Source organism: Staurois parvus, unplaced genomic scaffold, assembly GCF_062004578.1.
Source record: "Staurois parvus isolate SC_StPar_1 unplaced genomic scaffold, SC_StPar_1.0 ptg000772l, whole genome shotgun sequence".
In the NCBI taxonomy this organism is placed as follows: Eukaryota; Metazoa; Chordata; class Amphibia; order Anura; family Ranidae; genus Staurois; species Staurois parvus.
This window is the reverse complement of record NW_028318568.1, coordinates 259,295-284,587: the sequence shown is the minus strand read 5'-3', so window position 1 is coordinate 284,587 and position 25,293 is coordinate 259,295. Positions and strand designations below refer to the sequence as shown.

The 25,293-nt window shown below is 42.8% G+C and overlaps 1 pseudogene; it reads left to right on the top strand.

Moving 5' to 3' along the window:
* Positions 1–7,050: 7,050 nt before the first annotated feature.
* Positions 7,051–25,293, top strand: part of LOC149444785 (ubiquitin carboxyl-terminal hydrolase BAP1-like) — a 36,648-nt pseudogene continuing 18,405 nt past the window's right edge.

Here is a 25,293-nt window from a genome sequence, read left to right as displayed (position 1 = left end):
AGGGGGTATAAGTGCCTGGTAGGCAAGTGGTTAAGTCTATATAGAGCAGTGGTTCTTAACCTTGTTGGAGGTACTGAACCCCACCAGTTTCATATGCGCATTCACCGAACCCTTCTTAATTGGAAAAATAAAATATGATGTTTCAAATTCAAAACAGGGGTATATATTTAGGTATATATTTATACATAGGTGCACAAAATGAACAAAACCATTAAGAACAAAAACAATAAAACATGATTTTCACACAAAAACAAAAACATAATGATGAATATTTACTGTACGAATCATATGAGTCGGGTGTGGGTCTTCACCTCCGCCGAACCCGCGAGACTGACTCACCGAACCTCTGGGGTTCGATCGAACCCAGGTTAAGAACCACTGATATAGAGGTTTGCACAGGAAACAAGGATAACAGAGTTGACAAAGGAGTCACAGCAAGAAGATCGTAAACATGCCAATTGTCAGATTTTAGCTGAGCATTAAGATGATCTGAAGAATCAAGATTCAAGTAAAATTATCTAAATGAAATGTTTAGATAATTTTTGTAATAGCAGGAGGTATCCAAGGACAAGAAACTGAACAGCAGTCCTTTTGTACCAGAGGTTTGGTCCAATATAAACTGATTTGTATGAGGACTCAGCAATAGGAATATTTTCCAAATATGTCTAATATTGAATCTTAAAATCTATGATCAGCTCATGAAAATTGTCAGACATCCCACCTTACAATAAGAATGTTTTTTGAATGCTGAATGCTTTAAAGCATGACTACCATGTCATTTCAGTCAAAGATTAAAATCTCAAATTGCTATGGATGAAGGAGACAAAATACATAGCAATAAATCAGATTAAAGTAGCTAATAATGTTCTCAACAGAAGAGACTGTTACAGTGGAGATTCTCGACTCCAACAATCTGAAGTAATGATGCAGTTACTTTTTTTAATTAGTTTGATAGGGCATACAGAATGGCTGTGGGGGAGGTGCATGACAAAAATCCAGAGATCATGATTAGTTTTTGTAAAAAAAAAAAAAAAAAAAAAGTATACCTTTGGATACAACTTCTCTTGCAATAGCAGCAAAGAAAACATACATACAGTGGGGATCGAAAGTTTGGGCACCCCAGCTAAAAATTTGTATTAATATGCATAAAGAAGCCAAGGAAAGATGGAAAAATCTCCAAAAGGCATCAAATTACAGATTAGACATTCTTATAATATGTCAACAAAAGTTAGATTTTATTTCCATCATTTACACTTTCAAAATAGCAGAAAACAAAAAAATGGCGTCTGCAAAAGTTTGGGCACCCTGCAGAATTTATAGCATGCACTGCCCCCTTTGCAAAGCTGAGACCTGCCAGTGTCATGGATTGTTCTCAATCATCGTCTGGGAAGACCAGGTGATGTCAATCTCAAAGGATTTAAATGCCCAGACTCAACTGACCTTGCCCCAACAATCAGCACCATGGGTTCTTCTAAGCAGTTGTCTAGAAAACTGAAACTGAAAATAGTTGACGCTCACAAAGCTGGAGAAGGCTATAAGAAGATATCACAGTAGTAAGCAAGTTTTCCCGGAATTAAACTTTTGGACACTCTTACCAATTGCTTATTACAGTGATCATCACTGCAAGAAGCAGAGTAAAAAAAAAAACCCTCATCACCCACCCCCCATCACAGTTTAGTACAGAGCTCAATATGTTGATAGCGTGCGTCTCTGTTGAAAAGTGTTAAGAAAAAAAAAAAAAAAAAAAAAAGATACTATTGCCTGAGCAAGTGCACTGTCACCATGGTGACATCATACTGCTGTGGCAGTGATCATGAGTAGTGGCTGGCTGTATGTCAGTGCAGCCATCTATTATCTCTGATCACCGCCACAGCAGTACAATGCAGGGATGTGGAAATTTTTGAAGAAACTACTTATCCAGGGACTAAATCAGTGCGCCAATCTACTCCTGTCCCTCAGGACAATTGTCCAGATGAAAAAAATTATAATTTTAACCAAAACCGTATTTAAACCAGAGGTGATTTTATGACTGTTTTAAAAACAAAAAGGGGTTTTATTGCAACTTAAATGTGTAACATTTTCAACATTGAGCTGTTTATCTCCTCCAGCACCACATCCGGGGAGGAGACAGACCTTGCAGTGTAATGAGCAATGATTGACTGCTCCTCAGGAAAGGGGAGTGTCGGGCTTATTCTTTATCCCTTTCGCTGCCAGAGCCATTTTTGCATTTTTTTGTACAAGATTAAAAAAATTATTTTAGGCCTGAAGATTACATAACACCCCCCTCAACCCCAACATATATTTTCTGAAATCAGAGACCCTAAAGAATAAAAGTGGTAGTTTCAATTTTTGTGCCGCATGATATTAATGCAAAATTTCAGTAAAAATACAAGTTAATTTTAGAGCCCCAAAAAAGCAATAACTCACCCCATTTTTTGAAAAATATAAAAGATGAGGTTGCATTTCGTAAATAGATATCCAACATGTCAAATCAAACCTCACGTGTGAAATGGCAACGAATTTTAGTACCCTAAATTTTCTATAGGTGACACTTTTAAAGCCCTTTATAGGTCATCGGTTTAGTGTTACGGATGAGGTCTGGTGATCGAATTATTGCTCTTATCCTGGCGTGCGTGGCGATATGCAACATGTGTATCGCAATTAACGTAGGCGCCCCACCCAGCGTGTGCTTTTATGTTTATAGGTGCATATTTGTGGGGGTGGTGGGGCCTCCTCATTTTGTAGCTTTAATTTTTCACAAAAAAAAAAAAATTACTATTTAACAATTTTTTTTCATCACATAAAAATAGTGGAGGTAGGGGGATAAGGAGATAGTGGGCAGTGGGAGGGTCACACGAGGGGGCGGAGAGGCTGGCACGGTGTGGAAACAAATCGGTGGTAGTGCTGATGCCGACTGCTTCCACCTGACAGGTGAGCCCACAGCTTGCCCGCAGGGCTGAAGGTAGTTAAAAAAAAAAAAAAAAACTACCTGCGATAGGAATTCAACATCCCTGCAATGTCACCAGTCCAGTGCTGCCAGTCAATGTGCTCCATTCACAAAGCGGTATCTACTGTAGTAAAATACAGTTTAGCTTTTTTTTAAAAAAAATTTGTTCGGCATTCACTAAAAAATGCTTCTAAAATACCACATGCAGTATTTTTTTCCAGATGTGCAGTATTTCTCTCATCAAACTATGCATGACTAGTGTAGAAGAGATGTGTTGGCTAAGACTAAGGTAACTAAAACCATACTAACCCGACTCTCTTGAAATCCCTTCCCCCAACTCTCTCTCTCTACCAATAAAAGAGACCAAACACCGTTGGAGTAAAGATGTCCTTCACGGCTTTTTATCAATAATTCAACTTGAAATCACAAAAAAACATTCCTTAAAACAGAAAAATACAGGATAAGTTGTTAGTCTATGAAGGTACCAAACAATATTGATCTCCCCCTGCGGAACCGTAACCCTAATATTCATACTAGGCCTCCATCCGCAACGCACCGACTTGGAGACAAAAACACACCTTTCGTAGTATAGAACCTCCACCTTCCACCTAAACCTTGGTTAACTGGAATGCACCTGGGCACACCATACCACAGATGGGTCCCAACCATACACTTTTGCTTAAAACAATTTGCCGCCTCCAAAGACCAACAACTGCCACAGCACGCTGGGGAAGCTTTTAACCATGCATGCCACGCCATAACATAACAGCTCACTGGATGCCCTCCTGTAAACCCAAGGACCACATATCGGTCCCTACCGCATTAAGGTGCACAACATCGCCACGAAAGTATCGCTACATGTCAACCTCCAATTCTAAATGTCGAACTACCAGTCCCCTCCATTACAGATAACAAACCTACCCACCTCCTTATTTACCTTAATACAGGTCTTGTTAAGCCGTGCCACTGATCTTGCCAAATGCCAAGAAGAGCGTGTGAACATGTCAGACCGTATTCAGAAATTCTCTGCGCAACTGCAGAAAATCTAGCTGGACGTCCCAAACCAGCTCCTTCATAGACCTAACCCCCAAATCATTGCCCCCAACATGGAGCAACAAAACATCAGGCAGCCTATCCAGGCTAACAAAACTATGCACCTCAGGGAGCACACGGCCCACAACATGCCAGGCACTCCAATCCAGCGGACACATGCAGCCTGCTGAGAAAAACCGAGCTGCCTGCCAGTAGGCCATACGTCCGTATGCCTGGCCTCCCCAAAAACCGTAGGAGTGACCGAAGATCAAACACCAGGCACACCACACCACCTGAAAACAAAAGGACAACAAATACCACCAGAAAACACACAACACACGAAGAAAAAAACAAAAAAAAAAAAAACTCAACAGAACACAAGAACCCCATCTAGTCCATCAATAAAGGAGGACGAACATAGAGGCGAAATCTATTATTCCCATCGCCCAATGCGCCTCACCACTGCCTCATCCAAACCCCACCGGGCAACCTCCATGGCCGCCCTGATGGAAAAGAAATGCGAGGCATAAAAGGTACACATCCATGCTCGCAGCAGACAGGCATTTGCGAAAGACTGACAAACTGAAAATGGGACAGAGGAGACACATCAGCATGCACAACAAAGGACCCAGACACCGCTGGACGGCAGGAGATATAATCCCTGACTGCACAAACCGGGCACCCAGGAGAACCCGGAATAGCACAGAAACGCACCTGCATGCCACGGCCCAACTGGTCCATTTTTGACTGGCTGATGCACACCTCAACCCAATCAGCCGAGCAGGAAACATCCCGCACTAACAACCCTCCCATAACCAATTTAGAAAAGCTAACAAGCTCCCCAATCCGCAAGGCCCCAAAAAAGGCAACCGCAATAGCTGCCTGAAATAAACCAACCTCATAAACCGAGGAACACAACTCCCTCAAATGCTCTAAGTACACAACAATGTAAAAGAGACCGGACGGCGTGCATCCTTGTGCCGATTAGCCCTACGATAACCCTTAAAGGCCTGTCGGGCCCAAAAAACCTTTGTGAAGTCCTGACAGCCCTGCAGTTTAAATAAAAAGGCCAAGCCAGCAAAACAGCAATCCAGAGCAGCCACAGACATGCCCCGCTCAAAGTACCTGGCAACAAAATACACGACCGCAAGCCACACTTCTGGCCCCCACGAATCCAGGCATGCCTGCTGTAACAATTTGTGCCAATCAAGCTACACCTTGGAGTATGCGGACCACGTAGCCTCACTCACTGAATGCCGGGTGACCCCAAAGTAATCTCCCACAGCCGGTTGGGACAAGGAACCCCGTGTTGCTCCACAGCAGGTGCCAACTCTTGGAATCTGTCCCACTGAAAATAACACAAAGCATCAGCTATAGTATTGTCAACCCCAGGGAGATGCACAGCGTAAAGAAAAATGTTCAACTGAAGGCAATGCAGCACCAAGTGGGGAAGCAAACAAATTACCAGCTGCGAAGAAGCTGAGAAACAATTAATGACCTGAACCACCCCCAAATTATCGCAGTTAAAGTGCACCTTCAAATTCCGAAAAGCCTGCCCCCAAATTTCCACCGCCAACATGACCAGAAAGAGCTCCAGCAAAACCAAAATTTTGAAGAAAACCCACCGAACGCCAAAAAAGGCCACGGAGCCCCACTCTGACGCCTGAAGAAGGCCCCATAGCCCTTGGACCTGGCCGCATCCATAAACAATTCCAAATCAAAACTGCTCACCGGGCCGGCCATCCACAAGGACTGGCTGTTAAAGGAATCCAAAAAACTGTGCCAGACGTGCAAGTCCGCTTTATGTTCCCGAGTCAGGCGAATTAAATGAGAAGGCGAGGTGACCACCGGCAACGCAGCCAACAACCGGCGGCAGAACACCCAACCCTTCTGCATAATGCGACAGGCAAAATTCAGCTTACCTAACAAAGACTGCAAGGCCCTAAGCTGGATCTTGCGCTTATCCATGACCCCTCGAATTTCAACCTGGAGCACCAACAGTTTGTCCCCTTGCAAACGACACTCCATAGCGCCAGAATCCAACACAATGCCCAGCAAAGTGATCACCGAGGCCGGATCCTCTATCTTCTCCATAGTCAGCGGAATCCCAAAATGCTTGGCAATGTGTTGCAGGGTGGCCAAAAGAACGGCACAAACATTTGAATCGGGTGGCCCCACACATAGAAAATCATCCAAGTAATGGATGACAGAATTCACTCCTGAAACATCCCGCACGACCCACTCCACATAAGGAGCTAAACGTTTTGAACAATGCACAGGAGATGGAATACCCTATGGGAAGGCACTGATCTACATAAAATGCACCCTGCCAACCCAATAAGCAAAAACTGTCCAGATGAATTGGCAGCAACCGGAAAGCCGATTCAATGTCTGATTTTGCCATGAGAGCACCTCGCCCATAACGATGCACCCAAAATACAGCGGCATCAAAAGAAGTATACGACACCGAACACGACTCATGAGCGATGGCATCATTGACAGACACCCCTTCGGGAAGGAAAGATGATGAATCAGCCGAAACACATTGGGGTCCTTTTTGGGCACCACCCCCAAGGGACAGATGACCAACCCCGGCAGAAGCACAGTCAGAAACAGACCACCCATGCGGCCCAACATCACTTCCTTACTCAAGTTATTGGAAACTACCCTAGGATGCTGCAACGCCGAACGCAAATTCCGCGCCAATGGTGGAATGGAAGCCAAAAGTACAAGGGATGTGGAAACGCTCAGAAAAAACAACCTCCAGCAGCGAAGCAGCATCCTGATCGAGATATCTATTTAGAAAAGGCTGCATCCCCTCCACCCTCACTGGTGTAGTCTCTCTTACCTGCAAGCTCTCAGGCATGGCCTCTACCGTGTTTAAAACAACGTGACAAGGAATGGGAGCCGCCGCAACCGGAACATTCGTGTTTAAACCAGCAGGCCCCACCGAACTTACAAGATCCCTCGTTGAACTTCCAACAAAGCCCCCTGCATTTTGCGTCCGATTACCCCGGAGTTATAAGCCGCATCCAAAGGCCAATGTCCTTGTGGTCCCACTGTAGGGACGTATGGATGGCCCTGTGCTGCCAGAACTGTTCATCGTAACGGAGTCAAGCTGTGCCCCCGTAAACCCTATGCGCCTCGCTAATAGCGCCGAGATAACAGAAGAGCGCCGAGCAATGCTCAGGAGTCTTCTCACCGATAACACTGGCCATAATCGCAAATGCCTGCAACCAAATTTGAGAAGGTACGCGAGATGAACCAAAAACGCCGTTTCTCCACATCCTCCCGTCCACTGTCCTCAAGCCTGGACCTGTCAAAGTGAAATCTCTCCAGGGGAAGGAGCAATAAGATCTCCAAATACTCACCTCTCCAAATCTTCTCACGGACATCCAGCTGCAAGTGTGCACCTAACGGGCCTTCAAAACAAACACACCTTGCACCTGGCCGAGTCCGCCAGGCTGACCGGCTCCAAAGGCCGTGCACAAATCCCCGATGCCGCAGACTGGCAACCCACCTCTGGCCCAACCGCACCAGTCTCCGCGGGAGCTGACACCCCACCTGACCCAGCACGAGAGGGAGAAAAATCAGTGGCACAGAGCCCCCAACTGCATCCCTGCCACCACGAGGGACTGACGCGGAAACAGGACCAGAACTGTCCCCCCCACCCAGCTTAAAGCGCCACAGCAAGTCCTGCAAGCCAGATAGAAAAACATGCAAGCTAGCATCTGTCCCCAATGCAGCGGTAGCAACGTCCGCCCCATAGGGGGCAGAGGTCACACCAACATCCGTAACGGATGCCATGGAAACAGAAAGAGGGAAAGCCCCACCCCCAAACAAATCCTGCAAAACAGAAGACACAGAAAATGAAGAATATGGAACATCAAACTCACCAGGCTGCCCAGGAGAGGTCCCATCAGCCGTAGATCCAGAATCCACCACCACCGAACGGCCGATCACCACACCCGCCTCGGATCCCGACTGCTCATTCATGGATCAGTCCTCTGCTCCGTACAGGAGACCTCCCTGTGCCGTGCACGCCTCCCAGCACCAGACCCACCCACCGAAGTACCAGCCTTGCGACTGGCAGAGCACCCAGCAGTTCCTTTGCTAGCGCTGCTCCTCTTCTTTTCCAGTGCTAGCAAAGGCACTGCTGATGGGCTTCTTTTCCAGCCCAGCAGAAGCTCCTGTCACTCCAAAGGTGACAGCCCAGCAGCCGATCTTCTCCCTCGCCGGACTTCCTCCCAGACATGCACCTCTTCAGGGGAGGAGTCGAAAGTGTCCCGAGCCATCCAATGAGCGGGTGGGGTGGAGGGACCCACCGAGCTCCGCCATTGATGGGGATTCCTCCCGGACTCACCACCAGCAGTGGCAGGAGAGCGCCCTGCTAGTGGGCCAGAGGGTCCCTAACAGGACTCCCATTGTGGCGCCAAGCTCCAGGGGCGGGTTCCGGACGATAGCTCTCCAGAGGCCATGACCTCCGAGCACGTGGGAACTGCCGCCCCCCTGCAACCAGCCCTAAGCGCTGGTCCCCAGTAGAACCAAAACCTGGCCCTGCAGCCAAGTAGTGCCCCGAGAAGCAGCTGCCTCCCAAAGCTGGGACATCAAGCCATCCAGGTCTGACATCCTCGAGCGCGAACAGGGGGCTACGCAGCAGTTTCCTCTTCAGCTGCTATACCACCACTGGATCGTTTGACCCCCCAACACTCCCCAAAATCAAAGATCCCACCTCATGCTACCATCACCAACCAGGTAACCTGTTTTAAACCATCCCCTTTAACCCCCCCCCTTTCTTTCCCCTCTTCACCTAGTCATGTCTGCCCTGCACTATTCTTCTCTCTCTTTTCCGCTATGGGCACCACTGTATTTTATATCATGCGATATCCAGTGGGATGGACAACAATGGAGAAGGACTAAAACCCGTTGGTTTTTATTGCCAAGAGGTAAAATGCTTTAAACAAAGGAAATATGACAACTCACCAAGTCAGTGCAGTCCCTGCAGAATAATTATCAATACAAAAGACAAAAAGATGACTGGAATACCAAAGGGAAGCTGCTTTCACAGGTTCCAAAAACCACCAAGTTTAAGTAAACACAATCTCTTTATAAAAACAAAAAGTAAAGATAATGTCTTTATCGGTGCAAGAAAGATATAGATATCGATAGATATAGATAGATATAGAGATAGATATGGATAGATAGATGGATATATATAGATAGATATAGATAGATATATATAGATATATCTATGTGTGTGTAATTTTTTTTTATACCATTATAATTGAATTTATAAAGATATTTTGTAACGTATAAACAAAAAGGAGTTTCGGTTTTGGATAGGGCGGAGAGGGATTATTATTATTATACAGGATTAATATAGCACCAACAATTTGATCAGGGACACTGACTGGTGACAGTACGAAAAAAAACAAAAAAAACAAAAATCGGTAATTGTTTCAAATTTTATTTTCTTTTAAGATTTTTTTTCATATTTCACTATGACCAAAGTAGTATAATGTTACTATAGTAACATTGTACTACTTTAGAGAAGTGATCAGTATTTTTTTTTTTTTTTTTTTTACACAATTTGCTTATAGCAAAGAATTACTTTGCTATAAAAGCAAGCATTTACCTGAATGACAGATTCATTCAGGGTTTTTTTTTTGTGCTTAGCTGTGATTTGGCCATGGCTAATCACGACACAGCCGGGCTGTGATTGGCCCAGCTTGTGCATGTGATCGCTGTGACCATTCACAGCTAGACACACTTGTATACAAAGGATGGCATGAAAGGAAGCCATCCTTTGTATACAACTGTCATGTGACCTGCTGTGATTGGTGACATGGTACTGGAAAAAGGGCTGGTACACAGATCTGTCATCGGCCATGTCAGAAATACACAGCCGGGGACAGATCGTGCCGCAGAGCGGCCCTGCGGGCAGGCACACTGCGCTTGCCTGAAAGGACGCCATATGGCATCAACCCAGAGGGACGAGCTGCTCACCCGGCCACCATCTGGCTATAGGTCGGGTGGCAACTGGTTAAACATGGCCAGTAAAAAAAAAAGAAAAAAAAAAGAAAAAAAAAAGAAATAATCTATAAAATAAAATGTAGTCATACAATTAGGCCAAAATGTATTCTGCTATGTCTGTATGCCTTTGCTAAAAAAAAAAAAAAAATTCCCAATACGTGTAAATTAATTGGTTTACATGAAAGTTCTAGAGTTTAAAATGGCGGTATATATACTGGATTTACATTTATTAGTAATAGCAGCGATCGGCGACTTATAGTAGGACTGCGGCGGGCATTCTGACACTGGGGGAAACTGATTAGGTGTCACTGACATCCCCAGTGAGACCAGTACAGTGATCAGTGCTAAAAAAAAAGCACTGTCACTGTACAGGAAGGGGTTAACATGTGGGCTGATCAAAGGGTTAACTGTATGCTGTTTTACTATGAGGCTGTGTTTCACTGTAAGCACACTGCTTTGTATGGCTTTGCTATGCAGAGCCATACAAAGCAGTGTGCAGGAGCTGACGGGAGAGATCTGTATTTTTTACATACAGGTCTCTCCCTCGTCGGAAATCCTCGGAGATCGCCGAGTGCTGGCGGGGAATTACCAGCCAGGACCCGGTGACTGACAGTCAAGGCAGCAAATAGCGACTGGGGTAGGGCGGCTGAATGCGGATGTACCGTTACTTCAAGAAACCCACCTGACTCAATCTGATTTCACCCGTATGAAAAAACTATGGGTGGGTCAAGTCATAGGCTCCCCCTCACTCAAAAGAAAAAGAAAAAAAAAAAAAACATGTTTATGTATGAGTATGCTCATACTCATACATAAACTATTTACCCTTGAATGTATCTCCATACACTCAGACGATGCTGGATGCTTAATAGCAGCTCATATTAGGTTTGGCTATTGCTCTCTGGTCCTCACTAGCATATATGCCCCAAATTAACTGTCTAAACAAGTCTTCCAAGAACTGTCCTCGAAGTTATCGAAATATATTCATCTTCATCTTGCAATAGGAGGAGATTTTAACTCACACGTGAAGGAGGATAAATAACAAAAAGTCAATCACTGTCGACGGCTCCCCAATACTACCCACTTAGAACCCACGATACTCTGCAATTTTGTGGAAGCTTTGAAACTTACTGATGTATGTCATCTGGCTCGCCCAGATGGCAGGGAATACACCTTTTACTCTCCTGTCCACCAAACTTTATCTAGAAATTCTGCAATACCACTTTATTGCAATGCATTACATCGTCAGCCATACACGACATTGGTATTTCAGATCACTCTCCAATCTCCATCTCCCTAAATTACCTAAACCCTATGCAGCACCCGAGAATATGGAGATTCCCTTCATTCCTAGCAAACAATCAAGAGTTATCTCAGAAACTTCATGACACTTGGATGGATTTCCAAGTCACAAACGCGGCCCACTTATCGAACTCAAATCTATTTTAGGAAACTGGTAAACAGTTTTGCACGGTTAAACTATTGCTTTCACATCCACTTACAAAATAAACTCATCCATAAAGTCACAGAGACCAGCAACCACCTTAGACAGACCCAGAAAAATTTAGCAGATTCTAACACCCACGAACACAGGAAAGCATGGGCGGAAACTAAACACCAATTCGATATATGGGCAGCGGCCCAAGAATCTATACACCAATCCTACCTTGACTTACAATATCACAAATTTGGAAATATAGCAGGTAAACTGTTGGCCCGATTGTGCCGAAAACTGTTCATTCCTACAGTTTTCCTATAGAGTTCCGGTTTACAACTTCCGGTTTCCGGCTTCTGCGGCACCACCGCTGAGGGGACAGGTGCAGGAGTGGTCTGCTATCCTCCGCTGAGAGGAGACACCCTCTCCACTGCCACGGGGGACTCGGAGGGACTAGGAGTAAGCACTGTATACATGTCATATCACTATAATGGAGAACAAGGGAGCTGGGATATACATACTGTATACAGTTGCAAGAAAAAGTATGTGAACCCCTTTACGTGGATTCCGTGGAGTTTGGCATGAATTGGGCATAAAATGTGCTCTGAACGTCACAACAATAGAAGAACAGTCTGCTGAACATAATACTACACAAACATTAGATGTTGCCATGGTTTAATTGCACATAACATGTAAACATTCACAGTGCAGGGAGGAAAAAGTATGTGAGGCCCTAGCTTAATGACTTCTCCCAGAGCTAATTGGAGCCAGGAGTGAGCCAACCTTGACTCCAATCAGTGTGATCATATTGGATGTGTTGCTGACAGCTGTCCTGCCCTTAAACACACACCTGTTTTGGGTTTACTGGTTTCAAGAAGCACTGTCTGATGTGAACCATGCCTCGCAGAAAAGAGCTCTCAGAAGACCTACGATCAAGAATTGTTGACTTGCATGAAGCTGGAAAGGGTTACAAAAGTATCTCCAAAAGCCTTGATGTTCATGTGTCCATGGTAAGACAGACTGTCTACAAATGGAGAAATTTTAGCACTGTTGCTACTCTCCCTAGGCGTGGTCGTCCTGTAAAAATGACTGCAAGAGCACAGCGCAGAATGCTGCATGAGGTAAAGAAGAATCCCAGAGTGTCAGCTAAAGACCTACAGAAATCTCTGGCACATGCTAACATTTTTGTTGACACATCTACAATAAGGAAAACATTAAACAAGAATGGAGTACATGGGAGGACACCACGGAGGAAGCCATTGCTGTCCAAAAAGAATATTGCAGCACGTTTGAAGTTTGCAAAAGAGCACCTGGATGTTCCACAGCACTACTGGCAAAATATACTGTGGACAGATGAAACAAAGATTGAGTTGTTTGGGAAGAACACACAGCACTGTGTGTGGAGAAAAAAAGGCACAGCACACCAACATCAAAACCTCATCCCCACTGTAAAACATGGCGGCGGGAGCATCATGGTTTGGGGCTGCTTTGCTGCCTCAGGGCCTGGACGGATTGTTGTCATTGATGGGAAAATGAATTCCAGAGTTTATCAAGACATTTTGCAGGAAAACGTACGACCATCTGTCCGCCAACTGAAAATCCGCAGAGGATGGGTGATGCAACAGGACAATGACCCAAAGCATACAAGTAATTCAACAAAACAATGGCTGCAACAGCACAGAATACGCCTTCTGGAGTGGCCCAGTCAGAGTCCTGACCTCAACCCGATTGAAATGCTGTGGCATGACCTTAAGAGAGCGATTCACACCAGACATCCCAAGAATATTGCTACACTGAAACAGTTTTGTGAAGAGGAGTGGTCCAAAATTACTCCAGATCGTTGTGCAGGTCTGATCTGCAACTACAGGAAACATTTGGTTGAGGTTATTGCTGCCAAAGGAGGGTCAACCAGTTATTAAGTCCAAAGGTTCACATACTTTTTCCTCCCTGCACTGTGAATGTTTACATGTTATGTGCAATTAAACCATGGCAACATCTAATGTTTGTGTAGTATTATGTTCAGCAGACTGTTCTTCTATTGTTGTGACTTAGATGACGTTCAGAGCACATTTTATGCCCAATTCATGCAAAACTCCACGTAATCCCAAGGGGTTCACATACTTTTTCTTGCAACTGTACATGTCATATCACTATAATGGAGTACAGGGGAGCTGGGATATACATTACTCAGTAATGTATATCCCAGCTTCCCTGTACTCCATTATAGTGAAATGACATGTATACAGTAAGAAAAATGTCATTCCATAAGCTTTAAGGGGGCAGGGTTGGGGGCGGACCTGGGCAAGGTTGGGTGGGGCAACTGGTGGAGAGTAAGTTTTTTGTGACCAGCTAGTAGGTCTGGACTCGAAATTTTAACCCCTGAACTAGGGGTTTCTCCTTGGCTGTCTTGCTTTCTTCCTATTCGTCATAACCCTTCTTTTTCTCTCCCACAACAACATGCAGCATATGAAATGTGGCATACACATGATCTTATATTTGTAAGACAACTGTTTGACATCTCCTCTGGTTCTCCCTTGCCTTGTCAACACATCCTAAATTCCTTCAACCTACCTTCTCACCACTTTCTGTACATCTTACAAGTGTGGAATTTTGTGAAGTCGGTGGCTCTGAACAAATCTACTCGTTTTCTCACATCGATAATAGATGTACTAGCCAAAAATCAAAAATACAAAATATCTAATATATATGGTCCGTTAAATTTGCATTATAAGAAAACTCTAGAAACCTCCATGTCCGTGAACTCTTGGGTTAAAGACTTTGACAATGCCTTCACTGTAGAGCAAATGCTTACAGGTTTTAACACCACATGTGCGTTTAACTCAAGAGTTTTGGCATGAGCAACAATTTAAGATCATGTATCGAGCATATATGCCTTGCCTATATTCAATGCTTAATCCTTCTGTAGCTGCCCACTTTGTGGATGCTACAAACCTTCATTACAACACAGATTTCGGCTTTGTCCATCAACATCTATCTTCTGGAGCCAAATACTTAACTTTATAACATTTATCACCAATCTTCAAATATCCAAGGATCCATTACTCCTCCTCTTGTGCAATCTGGAGCAACCTGCTTCAGGAATTTTCTCTGCACAGCTCGCAACACTTAGGAATAACAAACCGTGGCTTTCCACTTGCCTATTGGTAGTGAGAAGAGCTATACTAAAAACATTGGTCTTGAGCTATCCACCAAGCATTTCAGATGTCAAGCAAGATCTCAATTTTCTTCTCTGATTAGATAGGCTCAACCTATTATCTACACCCAATAATTACAGAGCGGATTATAACCAGAAGTTGGAGCTTTACATTTCTAGATCATTTTCCATTTCGGAACAACACTTTTTCCCTCAAGACTCTAAAGTCACGAACCAGGTCCCACAATTTTTTTCGTGATGTACTGCCTTTTTGCTTATTGTATGCATATTTGAGATATATTATTCCTGTTGTGTCTGATACACAACACCTCTGATACACCTCTACCAGGTTTTTAACTTTTTTTTTTCTGGTATCCTCTCCTCTCTCCACCAGCAAATTGTGAGGGCTTACATTATTTTCTTGCATTTTTCTTTTTTGGCAGTCACATGCTCTTAACATATGATACAGAGGGGCCTCATGCATACACAACCAGTTGACAACGGATCTATGTCAGCTAACATAAATAATGACTCTTCATGTTACACTTCACCCTCATTGTTTCTCATTAATTCCAACACAAAAAGAACTCAATCTCCGTTACTGTATCGGCATCCCTGAGTCTACATCAGCCAATGGCTTCTCGGGGAGGTATGGTTTGCCCATCCTCCTCTCTTCCCCTACCCTTCCATCCTCTACTCATGCGTATATTCTTTTTTTTTTTTTTAACCCCCCCCCCCTTTCTTGACTAGCCATCCTTCTTTCTTTCCCTGGTTATCCCTTTCCATGTTTTTCCTCTCTTTTTTCTTATCATACATACATGATTGCTACCTACAATTTCTATAGTGGATATTGGTCAACATATTGCTACACTTTTATCATGCAGAATCATTATTTAAACTATCGCATGCTTTAACACCACATCTTTCCCATCTTGTTTGGTCTCAACTGAGGAAACCTCTGACATTCTTCACTGCTTTTATTTAGGCACGATTATAAGATATTAGTCTATCTACCCCATTCTCAGGGCCACTTAGCCGCCAGTCGAGTGCCATATTTCATGCTTTTTATAAAACGTGAATGAAATTTATCTGCACTGTTATGTTGCCATGTTATGCTTTCAAAAGTCATCTGTTGGTTGTTATGTGAACAAAACCCAATAAAGCTTCTTTAAAAAAAAAAAAAAAAAAAAAAAAAAGGCCCATCACAGAGGACAAGAGGACACTCTTTACATATAGTGCACATGTTGGCTCTGAGGACGAGGCTAGTCCTCAAAATGAGTTATCCTGTTGGAGGTCCTATTACCCTGTCATATTACATGATGAATTGTGGATTAGACTGTGCCAAATTTATATGATGAGCTTGTGACATTTGCTATTTTGTTAGAATAATTCTTAACACTTTTATAAAAATAAAGGTATGTTTTAAGGATAATGCACCAGGCCAATGCACCCTCTGTTTTGTGGCTGCAGTATTCCTAGATTCCCCAGCCTTGTGAGAGCAGAAAGGCAAGAGCTATCCAAGTGGGCCAGGGTGTGATTGAAGCCAACTGTTATTTCTGGGCCCACTCTGAAGTGCAGGAGAATGTGTCCACTTGACATTCTTTTCGTCTGATACATTCGTGTAATGGTCATTGAGAAGAATTATCCCCTTATAGATAGCTAAAAAGATCAGTGTTGTTTATGGGAACCTATCTCAAAAGGCACAAAGGTGCTCAAGGAACCCCTGGAGGAACCCTAGGGTTCAATGGAACCTTAGTTAAGAAACCCTGTTTTAAAGTAATTTTTGCTGTGATATTTGGCAAAGTCATTGCTATAGCTTTGGACAGGTTTGTTTTGTCTTGGTAAAGAATAGCCATGATCTTCAAAGTGTCATTGTGGTATCCATCTGTCAAATCTTCAAACTGATGACACCCCTGTGGTACCAGCTTAGGTTCCGCACCATTGTAGGAATACTTGTCTATTCAAAATAAAATTCTGTCTTATGAACATTTGAACAAAGAGAACAATAAAAAGAAGAAAAAGTAAAGTATCCCCACTATGTTCTAACAAGGGACTAGACCATTGCATATGCATTGTATTATGTTTGGAGTGATTGGGAGGTTTCTTGTAGCAAATTATGCATATGCCTTTATATACACAAAAAAAGTCTCTGAAAATCTTGTGAAATGACAACAGAAGAGATATATTTTACAACATGTAATGGGGTAGATTTAATAAAAGACACAGAGTGAGCACTTTACAAATGCAGTTGCTCTAGAGCACGGGTGTCAAACTGGCAGCCCTCCAGCTGTTGCCAAACTAAAAGTCCCATTAGGCATTGCAAGACTGACAGTTACAAGCAGGACTCCCAAAGGCAAAGGCATAATGGGACTTGTAGTTTCACAACAGATGGAGGGTGCCAGTTTGACAGCGCTGCTCTAGAGCTTCGTAAATGAGGGTAAACTTTGCCGACTTCCATCATTCAATCACGTTCAGCTTTTGTTTAAATTTCCCTTGAATGTGGTTGGGTTTCCTTTGAAAAGTGAAGCTTTACCTTATTTGCTAAGCTCTGAAGAAACATGCAAAGTGCACAGCCTACTTGCCTTAAAGTAAAACTGTAGGCACATGCTTTTTTTTTTCCATTTTGAATCGAATAGGGGAGGGTTATAACCCCTGTCTGGTTTTTTGCCATTTGTGCTCCATTGCATGGAATGATAAATGACCTGAAAAGTCTTTTTAGTCCTTGAGAAAATTCCATATAAAAACATTGGCATGAAGTTCACATAATGTCAGCATCATCAGTGTCTCTTCCAAGCAGGACTTGGAGAGGATCCCACCAGCAAACTGTATAAACCGAAAGGAGAGAAAAAGCACCAGTACCTAAGTGTAGCATTTAAAAAACTATATGTAATGAAAAACCAGGGAACACCAGGAAAAACCAACAGGAGCAGCAGACTCTGTATATCAAATGTATTAGCAGCACTGTGGACAGCAAGGAAGTGTTGCAGGCCCACAAGATGGCTGATTAAGTCATGTAATGTAATGTAAATGGGCGCGCTTATGCTTTTCAGGGTGTGGCCCCTTTTATCAAACTTGCCCACAGTCTGCTGCTTCTGTTGGCTCTTCCTGGTGTTAATTTCCTGGCTCCCAGCATCTTACATCACATCCACCTGGACAGGCTTGCTCACCACTGGCCACCTGGAAGGTTGCCACCTGCCAGAATTAATGATATGCTTTTTTTTTTTAACATCTTTTAATGTGAGTGCATAGATTTGTTTTTCATTTCATAAATATGTTTTAATAAATGTGAATATGTATTACAAATGTGAGTTATCCCTGGCTTAACCACTTGCCAACTGCCCAACTGGGAAAATACATCATTAGTTTGATGCTTAATACCAAGGTTATGGGTGCAGCTAAATGCCATAACCCAGGTTTTAATTTTTTCCCTCAGGTGCCGATCTGTTAAAAGTGATCCAAGTATCGGATTTGTCGCTGGATTTGTCATGCGATTTGACAGTTCAAAATCACGTGACAAATTGCATTGGTGTGAACAGGGGGCAAGTAACTGTTAAAGTGTAACAGCGCTGAAAGCTGAAAATTAGCCTGGGCAGGAGGGGGTGTAAGTGTCTGGTATTAAAATGGTTAAATATGAAAAAAATAATCATATTTTACAGGGGAAAGTAGGCACTTAGGATCTACAAAGTATCTCCAGAGGACCACATAGTGGTGGGGAAAACTGGAGTTAGACTTACCAGTAACTCTGTTTGCAGGAGTCTACCAGGACAGCTTTCGAGAAAGATGGAGCTCCTCCTACTGGGAAAGGAAACAGATCTTTACAAGGCAGTATTACAGGACCATGGCCAGTAAACCCAAGAACCTATCCGAAAAACCTAACATACAACCAAATTTAGCTCTAGTTACAGTCAGGTCCATAAATATTGGGACATCAACACAATTCCAACGTTTTTGGCTCTATACACCACCACACTGGATTTGAAATGAAACGAACAAGATGTGCTTTAACTGCAGACTGTCAGCTTTAATTTGAGGGTATTTACAACCAAATCAGGTGAACGTTGTAGGAATTACAACAGTTTGCATATGTGCCTCCCACTTGTTAAAGGACCAAAAGTAATGGGACAGAATAATCATAAATCAAACTTTCACTTTTTAATACTTGGTTGCAAATCCTTTGCAGTCAATTACAGCCTGAAGTCTGGAACGCATAGACATCACCAGATGCTGGGTTTCATCCCTGGGGATGCTCTGCCAGGCCTCTACTGCAACTGTCTTCAGTTCCTGCTTGTTCTTGGGGCATTTTCCCTTCAGTTTTGTCTTCAGCAAGTGAAATGAATACCCAATCGGATACAGGTCATTGGTCAGGTCAGGTCATGCATAACATTCCACTTCTTTCCCTTAAAAAACTCTTTGGTTGCTTTTGCAGTATGCTTTGGGTCATTGTCCATCTGCACTGTGAAGCGGCGTCCAATGAGTTCTGAAGCATTTGGCTGAATATGAGCAGATAATATTGCCCGAAACACTGCAGAATTCATCCTGCTGCTTTTGGCAGCAGTCACATCATCAATAAATACAAGAGAACCAGTTCCATTGGCAGCCACACATGCCCACGCCATGACACTACCACCACCATGCTTCACTGATGAGGTGGTATGCTTAGGATCATGAGCAGTTCCTTTCCTTCTCCATACTCTTCTCTTTCCATCACTCTGGTCCAAGTTGATCTTGATCTCATCTGTCCATAGGATGTTGTTCCAGAACTGTGAAGGCTTTTTTACATGTCGTTTGGCAAACTCTAATCTGGCCTTCCTGTTTTTGAGGCTCACCAATGGTTTACATCTTGTGGTGAACCCTCTGTATTCACTCTGGTGAAGTCTTCTCTTGATTGTTGACTTTGACACACATACACCTACTTCCTGGAGAGTGTTCTTGATCTGGCCAACTGTTGTGAAGGGTGTTTTCTTCACCAGGGAAATAATTCTTCGGTCATCCACCACAGTTGTTTTCCGTGGTCTTCCAGGTCTTTTGGTGTTGCTGAGCTCACCGGTGCCTTCCTTCTTTTTAAGGATGTTCCAAAAAGTGGTTTTGTCCACGCCTAATGTTTTTGCTATCTCTCTGATGGGTTTGTTTTGTTTTTTCAGCCTAATGATGGCTTGCTTCACTGATAGTGACAGCTCTTTGGATCTCATCTTGAGAGTTGACAGCAACAAATTCCAAATGCAAATAGCACACTTGAACTCTGGACCTTTTATCTGCTCATTGTAATTGGGATAATGAGGGAATAACACACACCTGGCCATGGAACAGCTGAGAAGCCAATTGTCCATTACTTTTGGTCCCTTAACAAGTGGGAGGCAGATATGCAAACTGTTGTAATTCCTACATTGTTCACCTGATTTGGCTGTGAATACCCTCAAACTAAAGCTGACAGTCTGCAGTTAAAGCACATCTTGTTTGTTTCATTTCAAATCTATTGTGGTGGTGTATAGAGCCAAAAATGTTAGAATTGTGTTGATGTCCCAATATTTATGGACCTGACTGTATGTCTGGTGGGAACATGCTGTCCTGGAAAACTCATGGCGTTACAGGAAAGTCTAACTCCAGTTTTCCCCCAGTCATCTTCCAGGACAGCCCCTGAAAGGATAAGTACTTATAATTAGGGGACAACAGTTTGGAGGACCTTCCTCCCAAAAGCCTGGTCTTGACTTGTCAAAGCAATAATTGTGCACACATGTACAAAAGCTTGACCACATAGCGGCTTTACAAATCTGCTGTGGGGCGGCACCGGCTACTTCTGCCCACAAGGTTGAAAGTGCTCTTGTGGAATGAGCATTTAGGGACTTTGTCGTTTCCAAATAGGCAAGTAGACACTTCCTAATGTTCAGAAGATGGAGTTTCCTCTTTTTCATTTGTCAGGAAACTACAAAACTTAGGTAAGACTATATCCCGACTCTTGCGGAAAGCCAATGATACTTCTGGGACAAAAGTTGGATCTGTGTGGAGAATAAATGTCATTTAAGATCTTTAAACAGGGATCTCTGATTGAAAGCTTAAATCTCACTGACCCTTCTGGCTGAAGTAATTGCTACCAGAAATATTGTATTTAAGGTGATCAGCAGCAAAGTAGCCTCGGAGAGGGGTTTGATTGAAGATATGACAACTGCACGCAAGTTGGGTCTTCATGGAGGAACGTCCTTTGAAAGTACACACTTAAAGCTATTTGTACCTTTAGGGTACTTAATGCTAAGCCTTTACCACCACCACCCCGAGAAACTAAGCTCTATGCTGAGTCCTCTTGGACCTGCCATGGTGCAAGATTTGTAGCGTGAATCTTTTCCATACCTTTATGTATATTGCCCTAGTGACCAGCTTTTCTCTCTGAATCAAGGTGTTTTACCATCCTGTTAGAAAAACCTTTATATTTTAGAATGTCTTCTTCAGAAACCAGGCAGCCAAGCTCAACAGGTGAGGTGGGATGTAGTACTGGCCCCTGCGACAGAAGACCCTTCCTGCGTGGCAGAAAGAGGAGAGGACAATCTATCAGGGAGGCTAGGAGAGAAAACCATTACTCTTTGGCCGATGGGGAACAAATAGAAATAATGAGGTGTTTTCCTTCATGAATTTTGAAAAGACCCTCAGAATCATTTGAAGAGGCAGAAATATGCAGCAAAAGTTGAAGTGCCACAGATTGTGAAGGGCGTCCACTGCTAGTGGCCAGCAACCAAGATCCAGCAAGAAGATGGTCTCCAGCTCTGAACTCCCCGTTTGCAATAGGTCCACTTTTGGCATTTCCCAGCAAAAAACAATCGCCAAAAAAATGTGGACCAGTACTTTGGCTGTGCTGACCATATCTCTGCCTGCTGCCTGTACTGACCCAGGACTTTTTATGGACCATGTTTCTGCCTTCTGCCTGGATCTCAGCCTGCTTTACCCCTGGCTTGTTTATCCACCATATTCCTGCCTGCTGCCTGGGCGAATCCTGTGGCTGTTGCCTGCTTCCTAGTCCAATGCACTCCTAAAACCACAGGTAATCTTTTGCTTATCCTTTCTTCAGCTAGGCTGTGCAAAAGTCTCACATGTGGTATTGTCATTTTCAGGAGGCATAGCAAAACGTATTTGAGTATAGAAGAAATATCCTATAAATTGACAACTTTGTAAAAAAAAAAAAAAAAAAAAAAAAAACCAAACACTTTTCCATTTTCTTTCCACATTTTCCAAAAACTTGTGGAAAAAAAATGACATGTTCAAAAGACTCACTAGGTCTCAAGGAATATATTTTGGAGTGTTTTCTTTCCAAAATGTGGTCATTTTGTTTGTTTTTTCATTGTCCTGGCACCTGGGGCCTTTAAAACTGTGATAGTCAGGAAATTAGATGTGTAATTCATTCCCCTTTTATGCTCCTACAACGTGTAAAGGTGCTACTTGGATTTTGTGTCTCTGTATGTGGCCAGGCTGTGGAAATGTCTCACACATGTGGTATCAATACTCAGGTGTAGCAAAATGTGTTTTGGGGTGCAATTGCAAGTATGTATCTGCCAGGTATGAGAAATAACTTTTGACAATTGTGTGAAAAAAATAATTTCTTCATTTTCCAAAGACGTGGGGGAAAAAATTACAACTTCAAAAAACTCACCATGTCTTACTAAATACTTTGGACTGTATTTTCCAAAAAGGGGTCTCTGGGGGCTATTTGTACTTTCCTAGCATGCTAGGGCCTCACAAAATTAAACAGGCCATCAGTGCTTCAGGTGTGATCAATTTTCAGTGATTGGTGCCATAGCTTGTAGACTAACTTTGACACAGACTAAATAATATAAAATGATTTGAGTTGTTTTTTTTTTACCAAAGTTATGTAGCAGTATAAATTTTTGCCTAAATTTCTGAAGAAAAATTACTTATTTGCAAAATGTTATAATAGAAACAAAGAAAAAAGATACAGATTTCATATGGGTACAATGTTGCATGACCACGCAATTATCATTCAAAGTGCGACAGCACTAAAAGCTGAAAATTGGCTTGGGCAGGAAGGGAGTAAAAGTGCCCTGTATGGAAGTGGTTAACCACCATTGACTCCCCCCAGCTGGTGTCATTTGCATACACTGAATTCAACCTGAGATCTAAAATGTCTGGCACCAAAGCTTTCACTTTGATTTTAATACTCAAATTACGCTACAGAAAAGAAACTTACTGTATCATTGCCTGAGAGAGAAAAACGATTTGAATCTGAAGACATGCTTGATGTGCTACAAACAGAGCTTCTCAAGGTTTCTGACCGTGCATCTTTTTTTCCATTACCTGCAAGAGATCTCCGTATTAAGGCATATAGTGGATAGTAAATATTAGCAAGCTACCACATACAGAACATGATGGAACATTTTGCACTTCAGCAACAAAAGGCTTCATAATATCTAGATCTATAATTAACTATGTGCAGCGTCACTTGAACATTTCTTTTCTATCAAAGTTGATTACATTAAGCATTTTCACCTAAAATAAAAATGTAAGCCCCTCATGTGCACTAACAGCAAATTGGTGAAAGTCATGCAGCAGAATTTAAAATATATGTAGACCAAACATTCTCTAAATTGTTCCATTGCATTTTTTTTTAATATACCATTGAAAGTCTGTTAAATCTGATAATTAGAAAAAAGGATATTTAATGTACTGCATATTTTTTTGTTGGTGTTTGAGAGACACAGGGTCAGGAAGCATTCTAAGACATATGGGTTACACTGCCACCTACAGGAAAATTTGACACTGGCAAAAAAAAAAAAAGCAAAAAAAAAAAAAAACAACCACACAAAAAACAGTCAGTTTAAGCTCTCCCACTCCCATCATGCTTCAGTTTCATACAAAAGCAAAATTAGGAGCGACAATAAGACCGAGGCAGAACCTGCATCCCTTAATTAACTCTAAGAAGACGACTTTACGGTGATTCAAAAATGCGGTTTTCTTATTCATTAAGGGACACAGGGTCAGAAAAAAATTCGGAGATGTATAGGACGACCAAAAGCAATCCAACTGATGGGTGGGCAACACAGCAAACAAATGCAAACATCCACAAGCAACCTGAAAAAACCCCCAAAAAACTAGCTGTTTGCAGCTTAAAGAGCAACCTAAAAAAAACGTACTGTTATGGCTTGCATCAGCTGAGGACTGAACATTCACTGGAAATGAGGCGTTCTGTCCTCAGATTAAGATCAGCTTCCCTTTTTGCCCCTGCTGCGACACCGTCCAACTGAATTCAGATCGGAAACTGTGCAGATGAGGCCATGCATTGACAGAAGTAGTTAACAGCACAACTGACTGGGTGATTAGCTTTTCCTGGTGACCAAGTCTAATGTATCGAGGTGGTTTCCAGGACTCTTCCCGATGTCAAGCTGGTATTTGTCATGAGGATCTTCCAGGTCAGTAGGACAACTGACTTTATAGCTGGGTTTGTAAACCATCAGGCCAGGGATAACCTGGTCTTGGGTGACAGACATGTGATTCTACTATGCCTACTTGTTCCACATAGCCAGAATTAGGTTACAACAGTCTGGAGTGGAATTGGGCAAAGAAGGCCACTATAAAGCCCAGAAATCTAATGCAAGAGCGGAGAATAGGATAACTCCTGGCCTGCGAGTCTGAACAGAGGGTGAGAAATTTTCCTAAGTAGGACACTGAACTCAGCAGTAGATAAAACGGAAACCAAGATGTGCCAATTGATGGTCAGTTCCAGCGCTGACTTGGAGAATCCGGATACAAACAAAACTCAAAGTCTAAAATGTTTGGTGGACATCGACTGAAAGTCTGATGATGGTTTCCTCAGTAAAAAGTTGTCAAAGTCTCCCGCTATAGGAATGGGAATAGTATCTTGTTGAAAACTTAAAGTGGAACTTTAGTCAGAAAATTAAGTCTTGCCAAATCACATCAGGCTGCCCCTTTTATAGGTATGGCTATGTAAAATGTTAAAAATAAGTACCTATACTGTAAAATACAATAATGCACTGCCTCATCTTGCTCTGCGCATGCTCAGTTGATCTCTGTTTTTAAGCATTTTTAGGCACTGTGCCAAATTTGTAGAGGTCGATCTGCTGACAGTCTAAAAAGTGAACTAAACCTATCAATTTAACAGTTTCAAAAACCGTTACATTCCCAGCATGCCAGTAATGGTAACGGTCACATTTGCTTGTGCTCTCAACCAAACTGAGAAACCATCAAATGACTGGTGTTATAACTAATCATATGTGCAGCACCATGGCACTTGCAGAGCAAACAGATGGCAGCTTCCATGGCTGAAAAGGATAGGGGGGTTTAGTTCTGCTTTAACTGCTTCTCAGGGCTCTAACAAAATGGCAGCAAGAAGAAATAGTGTGTTTTGTAGATTTCTTCCACCAAAGAATAAAGATTTTTTTTTTATCAATTGCTACAGGTTTCACTTTAAGGTGCTGTGAACAAAGTGCAATGAGCTGGAAGTGCTGCATGTCCAGTGTCCACAGTAAACTACAGGTAGCTATAATTTGCTAGAAAAATGGGGACATGCAGATGGGTATCCTTGTTGTCCATGGGGACTAAAAGTCTTCTAGTAGGAGGCAAAAATCCATATATAGCTTTTCAGTTGAAGCATTGAGCACCGTCAGGTCCAAAATAGGGCGAACACCTTTTGTTATGTTGGGCTGAATAGGTTTGGGCAGAATCCTTGAAAACTTCTGT